At 36.0% G+C, this 24247-nt stretch overlaps 1 protein-coding gene across 6 annotated transcripts in view; it reads left to right on the top strand.

Moving 5' to 3' along the window:
* Usp12-46 (Ubiquitin-specific protease 12/46) overlaps positions 1-24247 on the top strand; it is a 448691-nt gene that overhangs the window by 37565 nt on the left and 386879 nt on the right. The window contains exon 1 of one of the 6 annotated variants that reach the window (XM_067762678.1): positions 3171-3457. The exons of the other annotated variants lie outside the window; for them this stretch is intronic. The gene's annotated coding sequence lies outside the window, so the exon portion shown is untranslated. Of the gene's footprint in view, positions 1-3170; positions 3458-24247 lie in introns of those variants that run through there. 6 annotated transcript variants of the gene reach the window in all.

Below are 24247 nucleotides of genomic sequence, written 5' to 3'. Positions count from 1 at the left end.
CAAAGCGAAGTTCAAAACTATAAATTAAATAAATTATAAAATATAAAATTTGCTGAAAGTGCGTTTAATAAAACAAAATAATAAACTGTATAATGTTTAATGTGTGCCAGCATATTTGATGTGCGCCCAATTGAAGTTCGGTTAGTAAGTGCCACCGTGGTATGATGGTAGCGGGCTCCGTCTACCACACCGAATGCCCTGGGTTCACACCCCGGGCAAAGTAAATAGAAAATAGATCTCAGTGGAAACTCATTTGTCTCGCAGATGCCGTTCGAAGTCGGCATAAAATCAGTAGGTCCCGTCCCGCCAATTTGTAGGAAAAATTAAAAAGGAGCACGACGCAAATTGGAAGAGAAGCTCGGCCTTAGATCTCTTCGGAGGTTATCGCGCCTTACATTAATTTTTTTTTGTCGGAACAACTTTTTTTTGTTCATTTGACTACTAAAACGGCCAATTACGAATAAACGATTTGGGCACAGTTGATTCAACATCTTGTTGCGATGGATACAAATTTACAGAAATTTCGGTTGAATTGACCCGTATTTCGGTTAATTTTACTAGTATTTTTCTTTCAGTGAATGATGATACGCAAATTTCCTTTTTACTCTCCCGTTTACCATTAAACCCTCACCCTTCAATTCGCCCATCTATGGCCTAGATTCAGTAAGTGAGAGTTTTGAAATTTACACTTTTTTCGGTATAATTTTTACGTTTCAAAACTCACATTTATTGAATCTAGCCACAGTCCTCAGATTAACCATTGAGAAGTCTTAAAAGTTTAAACTGTGTTACATAACGTTTATATCAGTTTTTTGTTGAGCATTTATAAAGATACTGTTTCTGCTTTACTTTCAATAAAAAACGTATCTTTGGATCAAGATGCTTAGTATTTCAAATTATGTACGTTATGGACATGCCTTCATATCGAAGGTATAATATCAGCAGACAAACATTTTCTGATTGAAATATTTAATACAGGCCGGAAATATATATCAACTCTTAATACTGTAACTGATAGGATAGTGAATTTGGCAGTTGTATAGGAGAAACGCCATTAATTTCCATACATAAAGATAAAAAATGTAGCCACAACGCAGTGTGAGGCGTATACAAGAAGACACTTTCCAGAGTGGGCTAACGAGTAAAATAAATGCCTAGTATCTTGGTGGCTTCACACCACAATGGTCTTCCTTCAACTCATTGATTTGCTTTGGGCTGTATAAGAAAAATTTAAATATCGACATAGCAAACGAAAAGTAACACCATTTGAGTGGTAGTTTTCAATTCAATAATGGCTTCATCAGTGACAAGCTTTGTCAAATTTCTTTGAGGTACTCGTGCATTTGCAACAACTATTTTTATACTGAGCTGAGCAGAGCTCACAGAGCATATTAATTATAAACTTATTGAGATGGATATAGACTTCTACATATCAAAATGATCTGGGCGAAAAAAGAAATTCATTTATCCATGTCCGTCCGTCCGTCCTAAAACACAATAACTTGAGTAAATTTTGAGGTATCTTGATGAAATTTGGTATGTAGGTTCGTGAGCACTTATCTCAGACCACTATTTAAAATGCACGATATCGGACTATAACCACGCCCACTTTTTCGATATCGAAAATTTCGAAAACCCAAAAAAGTGCGATAATTCATTACCAAAGACGGATAAATTAATGAAGCTTGGTAGGTGGGTTGACCTTATGATGCAGAATAGAAAATTAGTACAATTTTGGACAATGGGCGTGGCACCGCCCACTTTTAAAAGAAGGTACTTGAAAAGTTTTGCAAGCTAAGTATGTAATGTTCGGTGACACCCGAACTTAGCCTTCCTTACATGTTTTAAACTCACATAGTGCCAAATATCAATCACGAAAAGTGTTAAATACCTAGCCACAAAAACAAGATTTTATGATTAGCCCCTTGTTTCATCAACAACAATTATTCTGTTACATTTGAATGTCAAACATATTTTTGTTAAGAGATCCATTGAGGTAAAATTAAAATTATATAAGGGTTAATGAAGGTGTGGACAATTTTATAAGTTATGCATTTTCACCTCATGGGAAAAGAAACGAAAGTACCAAAATATTGGTTACAGCCTAAAATTAAAAAAAAAAAGGGACCAGCGGACCAAACGGGTTTGGAAAGACCCATTTTTGGTCCAAATGGACGAAAGTGGCAACCGTGGTTGGTTAACTCCAAAGTGAGGCTAGCAGAGCAATACATTTTTGTAGAGAGCTTAGAGTTAAGAAATAATTAATATTTTATGAAAACAAAAAAAGCAAACATAAAAATTATAAAAGTTATTTTTTTACTTTGTAATATTGATTTCAAAGTTTGAAGTTCAAACAGCACAACGCATGTGAGCACCGATTTCACTCACACTCTATTATTGTGACGCGACGATGACGAAGATTTTGTAAGCGATAGGAATACACAGATTTCGTCGTAAGTCGGTATTAGTAGTAGTACGGCGCGCGTTCAGTTCGACGGTATCGTTTTGCTGGTGGTGGCCGATATTTTTGCTGTTCCTAATCGTGTTCCATTTCTGTATGTACGCGTGAGCGCTGCATTAACGATTCCAAAATGGATTAATTGGTGACAAATTTTGAGCTACAAGATTGATAAATTCTCCACGAATAAAATTGTGTTTAAGAAATGTTAAAGATTAAAATAGCATACAATGTAATTGCAAAAAAGCTCTAAATATAATATTTTTGCATGTGTACACACATATATATGTATATATTTAGTGTGCGTTTCTTAAGCCACCACCCAACTAAGCGGCGCCTTCGCCTCTTTGTCTTTGTTTGGTAGGGTGTAAGTGCATGTGTGCGAGTGCCATTGATTTCGACCTTTTGTTGTAAGAAATTCACCATATATTAAAAAAGTGTCGTTTTGGTGTAAAATATATACAAATGTATTTGCATACGAATTTATTTATAAATAAAATATATATACGAATTCTTTATTGTAATTGCATTTCTAGCAATATTTTCTGCCAATATTCATTAATTTCTTGCATATCTTATTCTCGTTTGTCAATCGATTCGTGTGCAATGAAATAAACTACAAAAGTATAAACATACACACATACAGCAAAAGAAGAAGAATACTGTTAAGTGATTGTGTGAAAAGAACGCCTATTTATGTTAAGTTTTTTAGTGCCAAGTTCGGATGTTTGATTGGCGTAAATTTCGTGACATATGTCTGCACTGTGTAAAGAAAAAATTCAAATCGAAAATAAAAAAAAAGTTGCAATATATTTCTTGCATTCACCTATGTATGTATTATGAAAAATGTTAAACCGCTGCAATTAAATGCAAAAAATTTCCACATAATCTTTTTCCTAGTGAAAAAATTGCAAGTGTGAAAAAACATACACACCTACATACATACATATATATGTACATCACACACTCCTTGAGGTCATGCATTATCTCATCAAAAAGGTAAGAACTTACATTTCAGTTTTGAGTAATCGTGTATGTTTCATTCTCCCGATGGAACAGCGACGAGTTAGTGTAAAAGAAATACACAAATTTTGCAATTATAATTTGAAGCAGTAACTAAATTAAGTCAAAACTTATTGCCCTTTGTTATGTATTATATTCATATGTACATAAAAGTAAATATGAAAATGTTTTATCAAAGCATTGGCCTCCGCTTCCCGTATTGCATTGGAAAAATCGATTGTGACCGCGATTACTCTCTTACGTTTTTGTTGTTTCTCTTTTCGTATTTTGTTACCACGATTGAAAATACATATGCATACATACATATGCATACATACATATGCATACATACATATTTCATTCATACATACAATATCTATAACTGGAGCGTTCCATGGTTGGTACGGTACAAATCGAATTTTTATACCCAGCTGTACTTGTACACAGGGTTTTATAACTTTGATTGGATAACGGTTGGTTGTACAGGTATAAAGGAATCGAGATAGATATATATACCTACATATATCAAAATTATCAGTATCGAAAAAACATTTGATTGAGCGATGTCCGTCCGTTTGTCCGTTAACACGATAACTTGAGTAAATATTGAGATACCTTCACCAAATTTGGTACACGAGCTTATCTGGACCCGAATAGATTGGTATTGAAAATGAGAGAAATCGGATGATAACCAAGCCCACTTTTTGTATATATAACATTTTAGAAAACACAAAAAACTGATTATTTCGTAAATAATACACCTAGAATGTTGAAATTTAACGTGTGGACTGGTATTGAGACTCTTGATAAAAATTTGCAATTTTTTTTTTTAAATATTATTAATCATAAATCAAAAATCGTTAAACCTATCGTAACAAAATTCAGCAGAGAGGTTGCCTTTACTATAAGGAATGCTTTGAAGAAAAATTAACGAAAGCGGTTAAGGACCACGCCCACTTTTATATAAAAGATTTTTAAAAGGTCGTGGACGAATAAAACAAGCTATATCTTTGCTATGTATCAATGGTACTTCATTTACTAAGTGGATTTATAACAGTAAATAGGAAAAACATCAAATTTTAAAAATGGGCGTGGCCCCTTTTATGACTAGGCAATTTTCTATGTTTCGGGAGCCATAACTCGAAGAAAAATTAGTTCAAAATAGAACCACATGTATATGTATTATTGCCTTGTAACAATATTAAGCACATAAAACAAACAACAACAGCAGTTCCAGTGGACAGCTGGGTATGTAATGTTCGGTTTCACCCGAACTTAAACTTCCTTACTTGTTTTTTTTTTTTAGCTTCCGTCCTAAAACCATGTCGTTATCAAACAAAATATTTTGTGAATTAATGTTGTGTGGTAAATGTCTAAATAACAACAGATGATAATAGTCTAGTACAGGGGTCGCTAACACGCGTCCAAAAATATCGGGGGAGGTGTCAAACGATGCGCCTTTACATCATTATTATTGATCCGACGGCGGAAAATATAATTTTTAACTCGTTCAAAAGATATTAACGAAAAACCGAAAAATTACCCCGGGTCCCTATAAAACCGGGGTGGGATCCATAGTAATTTTGCGCAGAACACCCTTCGCGTTGGCGTTCTTCTGGCGCGCTTATTAAAAATTACCCTGGCCGGTCTACCAATGGGGTTGAATCAAAATTAAATCCATCCAAATTTTTTTCGGTGCATAACAGCATTACAACAACCACATGAAATTTTGCCAACTTCAACTGCGCAAATATCTCCGGACAGAGATACAATTTTTCTTTCCCGCCTTCGGATTATTGTTGTCGAGGTCAATACGCGTCTTTTGACACCTCTCCCGATATTTAGAAGCGTATTAGCAGTCGACCCCTATTCTAGACTTTTACCCAAAAGATACTTACTTTTGAAATATTTGTATATCTCCAAATCCAGCGTCACTTACTTTTCACTGATCGGCACAAAATTGCAATTTTGTCTGCTCATTTTTAGCAAATTTCAAACTTATTAAAACTTGGATCTAAAATGCAAGGCGCTCACATACCTCCAAATTCTCCTCCAATTTGCGCCGTGGCCTTTTTAATTTGATCTACAAATTGGCGGAACTGGAACTTCATATTTTACGTCGACTTCGAACTCCATATGCAAGGCAGATGAGGGTCAAATTTTCCCATTAGTGCACCACGCTTTGAGAATAAAGATATGTAAAAAAGAGTTGGTAGAGGAATCTTCCTAGATGCCAAAACTAAACTTTTCTTTTTCTGAGGTTTATTTGTTATTGCACACAAAAAAAATTATTTAGTTTTGTCCAGAGGAGTTCCGCCCGTCACCCCGCCGGACACTCCATTAATTGACTTTCACTCCCAACTCCAGACCAAGGTAGACCTGATCAGATTCTAAGAGAATGGAATGGAAGAAAGGAACATTCTTTGCGGTTAATGAATTAAAGTGCCATGAATTGCCCATTTTTGCTTCAAACATATTTTGCAAATGTGTCTACAGAAAATCAGACTTAGTACATATTAATACTCATTTCTAAAATCTAGTAAATAAAGAAAATTTGAGGAGCCAATTAAATAAATATTTTAAAATATGTAAATCATAATTCAATCACAAGAAGTTTGCTCAGCAGCCAACATTTTTGACAATTGCAGCCATATTGCTCCCAAATGTAAATAACCCTCAACTGTGTTGTTTTTTTTGCAAATTTATGAAAAGTAGTAGCAGTAGAAAGAGGAAGAACAAAATTTTCAAGTTTTCCGCCTAATTGCAGAGCTCACAGAGTATATTAACTTTGTTCGCATAACGGTAATCCGTAACGGAATAAACTAATCGAGATAGATATAGACTTCTATATATCAAAATGATCTGGGCGAAAAAAGAAATTCATTTAGCCATGTCCGTCCGTCCGTCCGTAAACACGATAACTTGAGTAAATTTTGAGGTATCTTGATGAAATTTGGTATGTAGGTTCCTGGGCGCTCATCTCAGATCTATTTAAAATGAACGAAATCGGACTACAACCACGCCCACTTTTTCGATATCGAAAATTTCGAAAAACCGAAAAAGTGAGATAATTCATTACCAAAGACGGATAAAGCGATGAAACTTGGTAGGTGCGTTGACCTTTTGACGCAAAATAGAAAATTAGTAAAAGTTTGGACAATGGGCGTGGCACCGCCCACTTTTAAAATAAGATAATTTAAAAGTTTTGCAAACTGTAATTTGGCAGTCGTTGAAGATATCATGATGAAATTTGGCAGGCACGTTACTCCTATTACTATATGTGTGCTAAATAAAAATTAGCAAAATCATTTAACGAACACGCCCACTTTTAAAAAAAATTTTTTTTTAAGTCAAATTTTAACAAATAATTTAATAACTTTACAGTATATAAGTAAATTATGTCAACATTCAATTCCAGTAATGATATGGAGCAACAAAATACAAAAATAAAAGAAAATGTCAAAATGGGCGTGGCTCCGCCCTTTTTCATTTAATTCGTCTAGAATACTTTTAATGCCATAAGTCGAACACATATTTACCAATCCTTGTGAAATTTGGTAGGGGCATAGATTCTATAAAGATAACTGTTTTCTGTGAAAATGGGCGAAATCGGTTGAAGCCTCGCCCAGTTTTTATACACAGCCGACCTTCTGTCCTTCCGCTCGGCCGTTAACACGATAACTTGAGCAAAAGTCGATATATGTTTACTAAACTTAGTTCACGTACTTATCTGAACTCACTTTATCTCGGTATAAAAAATGGCCGAAATCCGACTATGACCACTTTTCCGATATCGAAAATTACGAAAATGAAAAAAATTCCATAATTCTATACCAGATATGAAAAACTTGGTAATTGGATTGGGTTATTGACGCGAATAATATCTTTAGAAAAAACTTTGTAAAATGGGTGTGACGCCTACCAAATTAAGTAGAAGAAAATGAAAAAGTTCTACAGGGCGAAATCATAAGCCCTTGGAATCTTGGCAGGAATACTGTTCGTGGTATTACATATATAAATAAATTAGCGGTATTCGACTGATGATGTTCTGGGTCACCCTGGTCCACATGTTGGTCGATGTCTGGAAAACGCCTTCGCATATACAACTAAGGGCCACTCCCTTTGAAACCCTCATTAATACCTTTCGTTTGATACCCATATCGTACAAACACATTCTAGAGTCACCCCTGGTCCACCTTTATGGCGATATCCTGAAATGGCGTCCACCTATAGAACTATGGCCCACTCCCTTTTAAAATACTCTTTAATACCTTCCATTTGACACCAATGTCATACAAACGCATTCCAGGGTTACCCTAGGTTCATTTTCCTACATGGTGATTTTCCCTTATTTTGTCTGCAAAGCTCTCAGCTGAGTATGTAATGTTCGGTTACACCCGAACTTAGCCTTCCTTACTTGTTGATTTCATGATTAATTTATAAAATATAGCAGGATGTATTAGCGTGGCTGCACAAAGGATAAATTGGTGTGGGCGAAAGCTGTATTCTTTCTTGCAAGTTTCCGTAAACCTACGAACATAAGAAATCAAAATTATAAGATTATTTAACGTCAAGAACTTGACCGGAAAATGGACTCATGTAAAAAGGCTATTAGTAAATACTAGAGGTGTTCGAAAATATTGTCATCATTGTACATGCATTTTTTCATTCCATATGTTCGGGACATTTATTTTCGTTTTAGGAATCGCTGCATAAATTTGGATCGGATATGTAGTTTAAAAAGAGTAGTCTGAATACTTGTCATGTCTTTTCGTTGTAACATTATATTCAATAGTTTCGTAGGTAAACTGTAATTATTCGGCTTTTGGTGTCTCTGCTGTAAGTTTAACGACTAGCTATTTGCGTGCTTCAGCACAATGTATCATTAGCAATATCTGGCCTTAAATCGTTAAAAGCTGGTGTGGCCCAAGGTTATATATTGGGACCACTATAATTTATAACGTTTCCTTTGTTATACAAAATTTTTTGTCTAAATAAATGGATTCCTACCCCTGAGTGTCAACTTTTATAGTACATTAATAGAACATATGTAAATGGCTACCCCGTGTATCAGCTGATTCTTACAAGCTCAATAATAATAAACACAGAGACGTAAGTGTATAGAGAATCGCCAACGACGGACAGCAATAGCAATTGTCAAACTGGCGGTAGGTAATTCACCGCATTACCTACTTGAGGATTAGCTAAAAACGCGGTGATTTCGTTAAAATTTCACAAAAAGTTATTAAAAACGTTAAAAAATAGATAAATTGTGGTAATAAAATTATTATAGCGTTGGAATTGACGAATTTCGTGCCACATTTCCCCCAATGGTGAATTACCTACCCGCGATTTGATGGTTTACTGTTTCCCACTTTTCGTTCTGTTGGCGGTTCTCTTTACCTTTATGTTTCTGAATAAAAACCCATTAGTAATTATTGCCTCTTTTTCAATTTCCTTCACTAAAAATTTGTGAAGTTACGAAAATAAGTTGTCACGATCATCTGGTTTATTTAGCAGGGTTACACTGCCACACCGTAATTTTTTTTTTAAGTTTAAGTGTAACGCTCTTGCGTTACGAGCAGGTAACAACTCAACAACAAAAGAACCAAATATCCCTTTAAGGCGTTTTAGGAGAGAACAAAGCCTATTTAGCATGGAAAAACAATCAGATAGAACTGGCGTAGAATATAAGAAATGAAATAACTGCGGTGATGTAACAAGCGTCTGAACTGTGTGCCAAGTTTAACAGCGACCTGTCAAAATCCTGCTGTCCATATCCAAACAACATTTTAACGTTTGTGTATACCAATGATAGCTGTCTAAAGCAATGCATCTGGGGTTTATCGTTAGCCTTCAGGGTAAATCTCTAGTTCAAAACTGTTGCGTTTTTGGTGCATTCGGAACCACTACCAGTGCGACCTCTATCTCTTTTAAATGTAACGCGCGATAACCTCCGAAGAGATTTCAGGCCTACCTTTTCTTCCAATTTGGATGACGGGACCTACATCTTTTTTATGTCGACTCCGAACGGCATCTGCAAGACAAGCTTTCACTGAGAAGCTCATGGCAGAAACACTTGGAGTGCTTGCCAAGAAATAATTAAAAAACTTGCCAACAAAGCGTTGGGTTTACTTGGATTTGTTAAAAGATGGGCTAAAGAGTTCGATGATCCGTACCTCACTAAGGTTCTTTACACATCGCTGGTTCGTCCAATACTCGAGTATTGCTCATGCGTTTGGTCCCCTGTTTCTCAAAAGCATATAAAGCGTCTTGAGTCAGTTCAAAAGCAATTTTTGATATTTGCATTGCGCGGCCTTAATTGGGACTCAAATCTCCACCTTCCTCCATACAGAAGTAGACTTCTTCTTATTAACTTACCCACTCTGGAAAATCGGAGAATATTACTGGGGGTATTGTTCATCCATAAGCTCATTATTGGAGAAATTGATTCCGCGGACCTCCTCAGCCGCTTGTTTTTTGCGGTTCCCCCTAGAGTATCCAGACACTACGTTCCTTTCTATTTACCCCTTTGTCGACGAAACTTTGCTAAAAATAATCCTCTTCTTATATGGTGCGCGCACTACAATGACTTGTATAGCTGCATCAGTCTTGAATGTACTTTTGCCACTATACGTAATGCAATACTTGCCTATCTAATTTAAGAGATACAAGCTAATTTAATTTGCCGGCATTTTATTCCTTCGATAAAAAAACAGGAACTGTCTCGCTTAAGGATGGAGGAATATTTATCAACATGTATCATTAAGAAGGAACAAGATAGTACTGTGTTGATTGGAATCTGGTGCATTCCAACAACGTAAAAAACATGCTTTTTCATGAGTCACTGACCGGAATCGTATGCATTCCGGCAGTATAATCTTATGGGTCAGGCATCGAGCTGATTGGAATCCGGTGCATTCCAACAACACAGGTCAGGTCATGTTACTTTTTTATGTCTTGTGATGGCGTATCCTCATTACACTACTCTTAGCACTGCCGGATTCCCATGACATGCTGATTGGAATCTTGTTGCATTCCAACAGGGAGATTGGAATCCACTGCATTCCGAAATCATGCTGAGCGGAATCTGATGCATTCCGCCAGTACAAGATTTCGGCATAAGATCTTATTTCTGCTCATATTTCTTATTATTATTATATTCTGAAATTAAATAGTAATGTTCATTAATATTTCTTTGTTTGTAATATAACATTGTTGAAAGCTCGATATATCTTAAATTTTATCTTTTGAGTTGTATATTTATATATCTTTTATATTATGCAGTCGACCATAGTTTGTCGTCGACTTTAAATAATAAATAAATAAATAAAACTGATGTTGCTTTGCCCTGTGCGTGAACCCAGGATCTTCGGCGTGGTAGGCGGAGCACGCTACCAACACACCATGGCGGCATCGCTTCCAGCCTCCTAGACGGGTAAGGAAACATCTTCGTAAACACTACGATGAGATACGGCACCTACCAACTCAGCCGATTCATCCAGATAAACAAACGGAGGCCCTAAGCCTACTCCACACACGCTAGGTCGCGCCCGGTGAACGCTTTTATCAATATACTGTTGCATAAACTAACTAGTATGTGAATTGGTATGATATTGGTATTTATAATAACTAGTATGCCATCTGGTATAATGCTGGCGCAGAAGCTGACTATAGTGGTATGTCCCTGAAGTGTTATACTGACTAGTATGGCATCTGATGTATATAATGACTAGGTTTTCAACAGGTATGATGCGGATGCAGAGACTGGCAATTGATATTTTGTAGGACATCACCGTTTTAAAAATACCAATTTCTAATATGGAAAAAAAGAACTCAAAAGAGTTTGGATTTTTGGCAAACTAGTATTATTCTAGTATACAAATAGTTGGTTTGACTGCATGGTAGTGTTTGGCAGCCCGTTTATTATTCTGCCATCCAAAGTTTTCTGTTTGTAGATTTACATGTTTTCGAGTACGCTCATTGATGTTTGTGCGGAACATTCCATGTCCCTTGTCCTGAGGTTGAATATAAGTCAACGCTGAGGTAATCGGTGGACGAACTTCTGGTTAGATCGGGCTTTTAAAACCATATTCCACGAAGAATTAACATTTTCTTAAAGCTTTGATAATTTTCTTTCTGGTGTTGATTGGGTAGTATGTAAAAAATAACGTTTATAGTCTATTTTTGTAAGTACAACTTTTTATTATGACTCTTAACAATCGCTTACGAGTAAATAAAGTACTCTACTCCACTTCTTTAATTGCCATCTTAATTAACGCAACAATTTTTTAGCTCACAACTTCATTTTACTGTGACTTCTTGTCTCTCTTATTTTTTCATTAATTGGCATTTTAAGCAGCACTCTTCTCACGCGTCTGATGGACAGTAGACGAAACTAAATACTTAAAAACCCGTCACATAAGCAGTTTTTCAAATAGATGCGTTTAACACAATCTTATGCATTATGCAATTTTCACACTAATATTACAATATTGTTTTGCACATGAATTGCATTAGCTGCATGCTACCGGGTGCCAATGTGTAATTATCATTAAAATACGGTCAGGCATGTGGTAGGACAAACCTACTCTAACTACACTTACAATCAGGAAATATGTTTTAAAGCTAATTAATGTGAAGTTTTGTTAAATTTAAGTTGAGGGAAATTTGGTTTATTTATTGTTTTTAAGAAATTTATTCCATTCCAGCAATACTTACTTATTTACTTAATTGGTGCTTAACCGTTTAAACGGTTATGGCCGTCCAACAAGGCGCTCCAGTCGCTTCATCTCTCTGCCAGCCGGCGCCAATTGGTCACACCAAGGGAGTTTAAACGTTTTCCACCTGGTCCTTCCAGCGGAGTGGTGGCCGCCCTCTACCTTTGCTTACATAGGCGGGTTCCGATAGAAATACTTTCTTGGCCGGAGCGTCATATTTCATTCGCATAACATGGCCTACCCGCTGCATTTTAATTCGCTGGATTATGTTGATGTCTCGTGCAGCTCATCGTTAAATCTTCTTCGGTACTCGCCATCGCCAACGCGTAGAGGTTCATAAATCTTCCGAAGAACTTTTCTCTCGAACACTCCCAGAGCCGCTTCATCTGATGTTGTCATAGTCCATGCTTCTGCACCATATAGCAGGACGGGTACGATAAGTGACTTGCAGAGTATGATTTTCGTTTGCCGAGAGAGGACTTTACTTTTAAATTGCCTACCTAGTCCAAAGTAGCATTTATTGGCAAGAGTGATTCTTCGCTGGATTTCAGAACTGTTGTTGTTGGAATTGTTGATGCTGGTTCCCAAATAAACGAAGTATTTTACTATTTTTAAGGTATGGCTATCAACAATAGCGTGGTTGCCAAGGCGCATATGCGCTGACTCTTTGCTCGATGACAGCAGGTACTTCGTTTCGTCCTCATTCACCATCAAACCCATCTTTACCGCTTCTTTTTCCAGTTTGGAGTGAGCAGAACTAACGGCGCGGGTGTTGAGGCCGATGATATCAGTGTCATCAGCTTTTATAGAATATTGTTCCAGAGCGGTTAAGTTCTGCAGCTGGTATAATTTTCTCTAGCACCAAATCGCCCGATAGGGAGTCATCATGTCTGAAACCTCGTTTAGTTTTCCAGCAATACTTAGTTCCTCGTATTCTTAATAAAAAATCCCTTTCCTTTCGTTCTGAAAAATGCCAGAGCAATGCAACGGAAGAGCACTCAGTAAATTTGATGCAGCCATCCCGAAATTGCGGAAGATTTTTTTAAGAAGGCTTAAATAGATTTTGACATATGATCAAAGAGGAATTGAACTCGACTTGACCGCAAGAAAATTGATTTACTGAATGGTAGCAGGCAACTCCAGCGGATCTGTGTTATCGCACCTTCATCCACCTCGCATCGTATTTTATTGCATACCTCATTATTAAAAAAAAAAAAAAAACAAGTAAGGACGGGACTGTCTTCGGCTGTGCCGAAGACTTCATACCTTTCATGAATGGGGCTGAACAATAATCTTATCCCGTTCGTAATCTCCAAATCTTATCTTATAAGAAATATATAGTGAACAGATGTACACACCTAAACGATTTTTAAGACAAATATAAAATAAAAAATGGCAAAAAACCCCCTTATCTGAATGATCGGTTGTAGGGATATATATTATATATAGCTCCGATGGAAATGATTTTTACAGGAAATCTTCTATGATATATTAGAATAAATATCATCAAGTTTAACGTTTTTATATTGGAAATTGAGGGAGAAATTGCCAAAATTCTTTCTATCTGAACGATCGGTTGTATGGGATATATACTATATATAGCTCCGATCAAAGTGATTTTTTCAGAAAATCTTCTATGATATGTTAGAATATATATCACCGAGTTTCACGTTTATACTTTCTAAATTGAGGCAGGAATGACCAAAATCGTCTTATATGAAAGATCGGTGGTATGGGATATATATGTTATAGTGGTCCGATCCTACCGGATCCGACAAATGTCTAATATAATACAAAAATACATCCTTCTGCCAAATTTCATTGAGATATCTCAAATATTGAGTGATTAGTTTGCGTTCAAACAGATAGACGGACGGACAGAGGGACGGATAGACAGACGGACATGGCTATATCAACTCAGTTCGTCGCCCTGATCAATTCGGTATACTTAATGGTGAGTCTATCTTCTAAATTTCTCAACGTTACAAAACATCGGACCAAAGTTAATATACCATTTCATGTTCATGAAAGGTATAATAAAGAAATACATACAAATATATATACATCGCAAATAAACAATTTTTCGTAGCTCAATCCGAAAATCACTTTTAACAATAACTTAACGTTCGATCCATTAAAGGTGCGCCACCTTCAGTACCCAATAATTATGGAAGTACATACAGAAATTGAATATAAATAAACAAAATTAAACAGAAAACTTGCAAAAAATACTTGCATATATGTATTTTAAGAGTAGGCTCAACGTACATACAGTAAGTGTAAATGTCGGGGTATCTTAGCATTTGCGTAATGTGACACCCACGCCTGGGCAAATAAACCAAGTTTCAGAAAAAAAATAAAAATAGAAAAAATTTACCGACAAATGACGAGCGTACAATTTGTCATTTATGTGCTGTTGTCTCAGTGTGCACAATTTTTAGCATCAATGACGCCCCACGAATAGGCAATTGAAAATAATTGAGTTATGACGTTGAACACAGGTAATAAGAATAAAGTGAAGAGCTTAATATTATAATTGAAGTTACAAATATAAATAACTGCAACACTTTGAAATTTGTATACTCAGCTGAGCAGAGCTCACAGAGTATATTAACTTTTTCGCATAACGGTACCCCCGTAACGGCATAAACTAATCAAGATAGATATAGACTTCTATATATCAATATGATCAGGGCGAAAAAAGAAATTCATTTAGCCATGTCCGTCCGTCCATCGTCCGTTCGTCCGTCCGTCCGTAAACACGATAACTTGAGTAAATTTTGAGGTATCGTAATGAAATTTGTTATGTAGGTTCCTGGGCACTCGTCTCAGGTCGCTATTTAAAATGAACGAAATCGGACTATAACCACGCCCACTTTTTCGATATCGAAAATTTCGAAAAACCGAAAAGTGCGTTAATTCATTACCAAAGACGGATAAAGCGATGAAACTTGGTAGGTGGGTTGACCTTATGATACAGAATAGAAAATTAGTAAAATTTTGAACGATGGGCGTGGCACCGCCCACTTTTAAAAGAAGGTAATTTAAAAGTTTTGCAAGCTATAATTTGGCAGTCGTTGAAGATATCATGATGAAATTTGGCAGGAACGTTACTCCTATTACTATATGTGTGCTAAATAAAAATTAGCAAAATCAGATGACGAACACGCCCACTTAAAAAAAATTTAAAAGTCAAATTTTAACAAAAAATTTATTATCTTTACAGTATATAAGCAAATTATGTCAACATTCAACTTCAGTAATGATATGGTGCAACAAAATACAAAAATAAAAGAAAATTTCAAAACGGGCGTTGCTCCGCCCTTTTTCATTTAATTTGTCTAGAATACTTTTAATGCCATAAGTCGAACAAAAATACCAATCATTGTGAAATTTGGTAAGAGCATAGCTTCTATGATGATAACTGTTTTTCTGTGAAAATGGGCGAAATCGGTTGAAGCCACGCCCAGTTTTTATACACAGTCGACCGTCTGTCCTGCTCGGCCTTTAACACGATAACTTGAGCAAAAATCGATATATCTTTAGTAAACATAGTTCACGTACTTATCTGAACTCACTTTATCTTGGTATTAAAAATGGTCGAAATCCGACTATGACCACGCCCACTTTCTCGATATCGAAAATTTCGAAAAATGAAAAAAATGCCATAATTCTATACCACATACGAAACAAGCGATGAAAAATGGTGATTGGATTGGTTTTTTGACGCAAAATGTACATAGCTTTGGAAAAAACTTTGTAAAATGGGTGTGACACCGACCATATTAAGTAGAAGAAAATGAAAAAGTTCTGCAGGGCGAAATCAAAAGCCCTTGGAATCATGGCAGGAATACTGTTCGTGGTATTACATATATAAAAAAAAGTAGCGGTACCCGACAGATGATGTTCTGGGTCACCCTGGTCCGTATTTTGGTCGATATATCGAAAACGCCTTCACATATACAACTAAGGGCTACTCCCTTTTAAAACCCTCATTAATACTTTTAATTTGATACCCATATTGTACAAACACATTCTAAAGTCACCCATGGTCCACTTTTATGGCGATTTCTCGAAAAAGCGTCCACCTATAGAACTATGGCCCACTCCCTTTTAAAATACTTTTTAATACCTTCCATTTGATACCCATGCCATACAAACACATTCCATCGTTACCCTAGGTACATTTTCCTACATTGTTATTTTCCCTTATTTTGTCTCCAAAGCTCTCAGCTGAGTATGTAATGTTCGGTTACACCCGAACTTAGCCTTCCTTACTTGTTGTCATTTGAGACTTTCGCAAATTACAAATATAATACCAGAAACAAAGTAGAGTCACAAACAAGGGAAATTGCGTTACAGCGACTGGCATGATTTAATCGCTGTCTTACTGGTAACACCAAGAAACCGCAAGCGTATAAAAATTAACTGATACAATTTGGCTATTCTTAAACTGTATACCGGGTACATGAACTGAAAAAAAAAACATACTAACAATAACTACAGCTAATTGTCCGTTACCTGGAATTAGACCATCACACTGTAGTTTATTGCGAATTCTTTGATTTCGCTTAAAGATAATGGTAAATCTATATATAACGGTGCAGTGTTTTGATAATACAAACTCAGGAATACATCGTATATTTTACTAAGGTTAATTACTTGTGGCTTGTAACCTAACTACATAGATTGCAGTCTGTCGTTATGGAGCCAAGTCCATATATACCGTTGCCCACTATTTTATACTCAACTTTTAGAGCGCCGGGTTTAATAACCTTCTTTAAGATGAGTTATGTAATGACCTATATGTATATTAGACTCGCTAGGAAATAGTACACTAGTTGTTGGAACAAGTCAGATATGCGAATTTTTTTCATATTTGATGTGTAAACATCATTGCTCACGGTATGGGGGAATTCTGAATGCAGTGGAAAATCTAAGCGTATGCATAAGCTTAAGCGTAGTCTTTTAAGTGGTACGATATATGGGAGATATGTGTAGAATGTAAATACAGGCGTAGTGTGTGGTATTGGTACACTGAAAGAAATGGTGCTAGTAAAATCAACAAATTGGTTCTGCTGTTCTTGACTTAACGGAGATTCGGTGAAATTGGTAGAATTATGGTTAATTCGACCGAGTTCTTTGTCAAGCGAACAAAGAAGAGAAATTGTCGCTCTTAAGTTAACAAAATTTTGTAAAATTGATAGATTCTTAATCAATCTAACTGATTTTTCTGTTAACACAACTGATCTTACAGGTCATTTCAACGGCGATCAACTGTCAATACATGAGCAAATTTCAAAGAGAATTTTACGCTCACTGCGCTCTCTACTTTGTACTTATGTATGCTGTGTACTATATGTATGCACATATTTACGTATGTATATGGCGGCCACCGTGGTGTGATGGTAGCGTGCTCCGCCTACCACACCGAAGACCCTGGGTTCACACCCCGGACAAAGCAACATCAAAATTTTAGAAATAGGGTTTTTCAATTAGAAGAAAATTTTCCTAAGCGGGGTCGACCCTCGGCACTGCACACCTTCGGCAAGCACTCCGAGTGTATTTCTGCCATGAAAACATCTCAGTGAAAACTCATCTGCCTTGCAAATGCCGCAACATAGGTACTTTCGTACAAAGCTGTCGCAACAATTGTTCTTGTTCATTTGGCTACTAAAACGGTCAATTACGAATCAACGATTTGTGCGCAGTTGATTCAACATCTTGTTGCGATGGATAAAAATTGACAGAAATTTCGGTTGAATTAACCCGTGTTTCGGTTGATTTTACCAGTCTTTTTCTTTCAGTGTATGCTGTGTGAAGTACTAGAGAATGTATGCGTAAGTGTAATCACTATATTGTTGCGTAATGTGGGAACAAGGTACGTGGTAAAGTGCGAGATCACACAGCAACTATATGATTAGAAGAAGAGAAAGGGGAATAATTTAATTTCGTATAAAAAATAAATTCTTACTAGTGAGTAATATTATATTTATATAATTATTAAAAATTCACTTTAAAACCTTCTGACTTAAGTTTATTTCACAGGCCAACAAAGCCTTCGAATATAGGTCGGTCTTCGAGTGCAGCCTTTTCACCATTTGAGAATGAAAAAACGAGAAACAGTGGTTGTAGTGCGACAAATAGTTAGTCGATACCTTTTGTTTTTTAAGCAATTGGAATATCGATCTGGACGGGATTCAAGGGTTGATAAGCGCAATAGAAAGCTTTATAGCATCAAACCTTGCGTTACACAAATATCAACCTCACCTACGCGAGGGGAATCCTGTTGCAAATAGGAATGTGCGACTCTAAATAAGTTCCCCATGGATGGGGGTGGGATGGTCTAAAAGGTTTATTGTGGTCATATTAATCGTCCCCGAAATGGTTGGGCTAGTACCTTATTGGTGCTTTGTTACCGGAACATACCGGATCTATATCCGGGAAAGGACTATCAACACCGATAACACTCCCCAAAACCTTCGGGGAGCGGCTTTATCTTTAATACAACACCAACAACATCGATCTGGACTCCCTGTATCATCTGACCACAGAGATATAGAGTTATTCCCGATGCGGAGAGTTGGTGGTTTTTCGCCTAGTTGAGCAAATTAGTCAATCGGTGAGAGAAAAGAGGAGAGCTTGTAGTCAGAATGTAGGTAAAAGCTCTACTTCGGTTTTCCTTGTGTAATTTGGAAACTGCCTAGTACAACTTTGGACTTTAAAATGATTCCTACTGGGTAGGGTCCCCTCTCCCTTTCTGGGAAGCCTAGTATGAACGAAATCTTACAACCACCTTCAGGCAACGGACTATCAGCGGTACGCGAACCAAATTATTATTAAAAAGCAGTCAATGAAACATGATGCGTTAACTTATACGTATATGTACGTACAATTTGTCTCAGTTGTCAAAAATGGAATGTCGCAAGAGACACAAAAACATGACCTTTATCCATGCACTTTCCGCAATGCGAAGACTAAGAAGACAACTTTTTCACCAATCGAAAGTTGCTACCAAAACGTTTTCGTGTGCAGCCCTTCGATGAAATGTGTTGTCACAAATTTTTTGATATCCCATTTGACAAGTTTGAGTACATTTTTGGTGAAAATCATAAATTAAACCTCTACCATGCAAAATACCCCAAAGTTATTCTGGAGTGCCCAAATGTGATTTTGAGGATAATGGCATCTGTGGCCAATATTATTAAAATTAACCTTTTCACGCGCTCTCAGAGAGCGAGAAGTTTCATATCAGGTCATCAGTGGTTTTTATGACAATCGTGGCACAGAAATCAGTGTCATATCAACAGCCATTGTCATTGTGGATTAGTACAAGTGTGTGTGTGACTTTTTTCTGACAGGCACTCGGTTCAGTTAGCATAACGGGAAAATCTGGGTTGCCATTGCTGTTTCAGCCGAAAACGGTCACTTAGGGTTCTGTGCAGGGATATATAAGATTGAAACAGGGTTTGCATAGTCATGGTGAACATTTTTCAGTTCAGAGATAGTGATTTTCATTAAAAATTTTATTTATTACATGAGGTTACTTCTCATACAGCATAGAAAACGTAGAGTTTTTAATTGTTGTGAAAAGCTTTTTAAACGCGACAACAAACTATATCGGTTAAATATTTTCTAAGATTTCTACATTTTGTACACCCAAGTCCATTCTATATGCATAAATTAAGAATGTGGTAACAACATTTTATGTAAACGAGCCGTACCCATGCGCATCTTGCGCAACCAATCTAAATGTCTCTTATCAAATATCAACAGAAATCAGCTATTCTATCAATCAATTAAAACTTACAGCTTGCGCTGCCATCTGGCGTATGAGAGCAACTGCCGCTAATGCAGTGCAAATATTCACAATAGTGCCATAGTACAAATAAATTTCTTTGTGTGCTCACAATCGTTTATTTTTAACAAATTATTTTAATAAAATATAGCTAAACAAAAGCACTACGACCGAAATTGCCCAAAGCTTGCTAATAGCCCGAATCTCCATCTTTACAACCAACACTTTATTTATAGATTTGGATTCCAAATAAGAGCGAAAAGGGACCCGTACATAAAAACAGAAATTAGAAATAACATATATGATTCACCCTAATGCATTTGATTGACCGTAGAAAAATGGTTCAGAAAATCGACTTGTTTAAACAGCCCTATAAGTATATAATTTTTCATGAGGAAAACATTGGGCGCTCTATATTTTGTTAAGTTTCTCCTAACTTTTACTCTAATTTAAAAAAATTTTCTTTTCCGCATGTTTTCGCATTGTTGGAGGCCACAATGTTCCATTATTTATATTTCCGCAGAAATATATTAACAATTTCATTTGTAAATACTACTAAGTTTTATTAAACTATCAAATGCAACTCCGCTTAATGTAGTCTTACGTACCAAAAATGCCACTCTAGACCTGAGATTTGCATCAGGTGAGCGAAGCTGTTTGTAATCTTAACGTTTATCGCTTAATTGGCACACTTATGCCCAGTTTTTCAGTTCGAGTGTAAACTACAGTTAAAGTTGACTAGAGTTTAACCTTGCCACTTTGTTCGATAACATAAAATCTTGCTGCTCATCTCAGTTTAAGCGGCCGGGTTAAACTCTAGTCAACTTTAAGTGTAGTTTAAACTCGCACTGAGAAACCGGACATTAGTATGGTACACAATGGTCATTGTTATTCTAATGTTGACTAAAATCGGTTATTTTATAAGTTTTCACTTGTATTCCTAGGGTGACAGTAATAATTGTTAGTTAACATACCAGAACAAGGTGGCTGCCGTAGTGTGATGGTAGCACGTTTGCCACACCATGTTTTCATTTCGGACAAAAATTCGTCGAAAAGGGGCCAAATCTCAAAGAAATTAACCAAATTTCAGGTTGTTTCCATGGTTTCCTACAGAAAAATTTTATTAAACGAATAGAAGACTGTGAATTGCCCAAATATGTATGTATATGTAAAAAATAACAAAAGGTTGCACAAAACAAAAATAAATATTTTTAGTTAGTACGTTTCTAAATTTCTTAGATTGGTCTGCTTTGGTAAAGTACAATGTCACACAAACTTTCGTTTTAACAAAGAAAACACGTGTCGTGCCGCAAGTCAAACAAGTTCAGTTTTATTGACATGAAAATCTAAATTTTTACAGAGCTTCGTTGTACCAATTTTATTATAAAATCAGTCCTTAAAGTTACAAAAAAAATTTGTTTCCAATAGCTTGGTGTTCCAATTTTTTTAATCATACGCAAATTTAATTCTTTACTCTTCCGTTTACCAATACACCCTTACGCTTCCATTTGCCCATATATGGGTTAGATTCAGTAAGTGAGAGTTTGGAAAGGTACACTGTTTGTCCATATAATTTGTTTTGGAGAAATGTACACATTTATTGAATCTACACCTTTTCCAGTTTAAGTTCAGAAAGTTACAATTCAAGTTCAGAAAATTACAATTCAAGTTCAGAATTTCCAATTTAAATGTTAATTATCGTAAGTGTTACATGGCTCATGTCAATTAATATTGGTTGTAATTTATTGTTTTCATAGAAATAAATTCCCTGATGAAGACGCGAATAAGCGTTGAAACGCGTAGGATCTAATAAATCCCTGTTTTATTTAAATCAACCGGCCGAAAAGCTCCAAAAATAGCAATAAAAATATAAATTCAGAAATTTACAATTCAAGTTCAGAATTTTCAATTCAAGTTCAGAAAATTTCAGTTCAAGTTCAGAAATTCCAATTTAAATTCAGAAATTTACAATTCACATTCAGAAAATTACAATTCAAGTTCAAAAATTCTAACTTAAATTCAGAAATTTCCAATTCAAGTTCAGAAAATTACAATTTAAATTCAGAAAATTGCAATTCAAGTTCAGAAAATTACAATTCAAGTTCAGAATTTTCAATTCAAGTTCAGAAAATTTGTTGGGTATTTTTTTTCATCGAATGGAAATAAATGTATGTAAGATGGTATCTATGTGTTAAGGAAGCATTGGACATCTTAACTCGTTTAAATCAATTTTGCGAGATAGCGAAGAAAAAACTCTCGCTCATAAGAAGCAATTGCAATGCCATCTATGTAGCTATATTCTTAGCGTCACAACCATTGATCTGCACTGAGTATGACAGCAGTTATGACGAAGATATGACCACACTCCCGGAAGTAACGTATGTCAAAATATCTCAACTTATCCGCCATCATCATCATTCATCATGAATTGGCACTTAATCGCGATTTTGGCAGTTTCGTAACACCATGAGAGGTCAAGTCTTCCTCCACCTTCGCAACTCTGTGGAGGTCTCTCCCTTCCACTGCTTCCAAACTGCTGTTTCGACTGAAGTACTTTCTTGGCCGTAGCGTCATCGTGCACTTTTTGGAAAGAATTATCCTCCATTTGATGTACGCACCTTGAAGAAAACTTGGGGTACACTATACCCAAGCCACCATTTTGGTAACATGGTCATCAACACTTCCGCAAGTAATATATAAGTATAAAATTAATTAATTAAAATAACTTTTGAAAATTAACACCCTACTTATAAATTTCTGAATTCGAACTGTAATTTTCTGAACTTGAATTGTAATTTTCTGAACTTGAATTGTAGTTTTCTGAATTTAAATTGGAATTTCTGAACTGGAATTGCAATTTTCTGAACTTGAATTGGAAAATCTGAACTTGAATTGCAAATTTCTGAACTTGAATTTTAAATTTCTGAATTTAAATTGGAATTTCTGAACTTGAATTGCAATTTTCTGAACTTGAATTGGAAAATCTGAACTTGAATTGCAAATTTCTGAACTTGAATTGTAAATTTCTGAATTTAAATTGGAAATTCTGAACTTGAATTGTAATTTTCTGAACTTTAATTGGAAGTTTATGAATTTTAATTGTAAATTTCTGAATTTAAACTGGAAAAGGTGTAGCCACAGTTCTGAGATTAACCACTGGCGAAGTGAAAGTTTAGTCGCCTAAAGAGGGCAGAAATTGTCCGCCGATCGATTGACTAAAAAGGCAACACTGGTTACTGTGTTTTTATCACATAATTCAATCAAGAGATTACTGCTACATAAGACAACTGCCAAGTCAAGTCAAGTCATAATGCTGTGCTAGACTATTTATTAACTCAAATTTACTTATACTTGTTGCTTGGTTGAAATACCAGCTGTCTAGGCGACGATCCCCTTTTCTGCGCAATTTTATTTGCTTTTAGTTTCCGCGCGCTTACCCAGTGAACTCTGTTTTCCATTTTAATATCTTTTGTTTGTCTATTTCTTATATGATTCTCTATCACAACCGCATTTTTCAGTTGAAACAAGTTTTCATTTAGCTTTTGCTGTCAACAAACCAGTCATCAACTTGTCATTTCTCACTTTAGTCACTGCTTTGTGTGTTTTACTTGTTTACCAAACTTTCGCAACTCTAAATTCCAATTTTGCTTCCATTTCTTATTGTTGGAAAAATCACTCACATAAACCAATCTGGCCACTTAAGGCTATTGTTTAGATGGCGCCGAAATTGTTTACAGATAAAATGCACCCAAAAATGGCATATTAGACATCGTGACCACTCTTGGTGATAACTGATGTTGCAGGTGAGTCAACGGGACAATCATCAATCTCAATTTTACTATAACAATTTTAATGAAGCTTTCTTCAATGAAAATTCTTTCAAATCTTAAAGAAAGTTTGCTGGTCATTCATAGTTCATCCGTTCGAGATGCGAGACTATTGCCAATATAAAAGTTAAGACGAATACTGTTTACGATATTCTCTTCCTGTGTTTCTACTGTTTTGATTACGGCTAATACTTCCACTTGGACAACGCTACAGTGATCTGGCAGCTTGTTGGATCTGTATATTTCCGAATCAGCACAGTATACCGCAGACCCTACTTCTTCCACTACTTTGGAACCATCTGTGTACACATGTTTTACCTCGTCCGCCATTTGAGCTACCTTGCGCCAATCATCCACCTCTATTGTAGCTTTAAGAGCCCCTCGAAGCGCAGCTATGAAATCAGTTAGTCTGAACGTCCTGTAATTGATGACGCTATACTAC

This window comes from Eurosta solidaginis, chromosome 1, assembly GCF_040869045.1.
Source record: "Eurosta solidaginis isolate ZX-2024a chromosome 1, ASM4086904v1, whole genome shotgun sequence".
Taxonomy (NCBI): Eukaryota; Metazoa; Arthropoda; class Insecta; order Diptera; family Tephritidae; genus Eurosta; species Eurosta solidaginis.
Note: the sequence above shows the minus strand (reverse complement) of the source record. Positions and strands in the feature narration are given on the sequence as shown.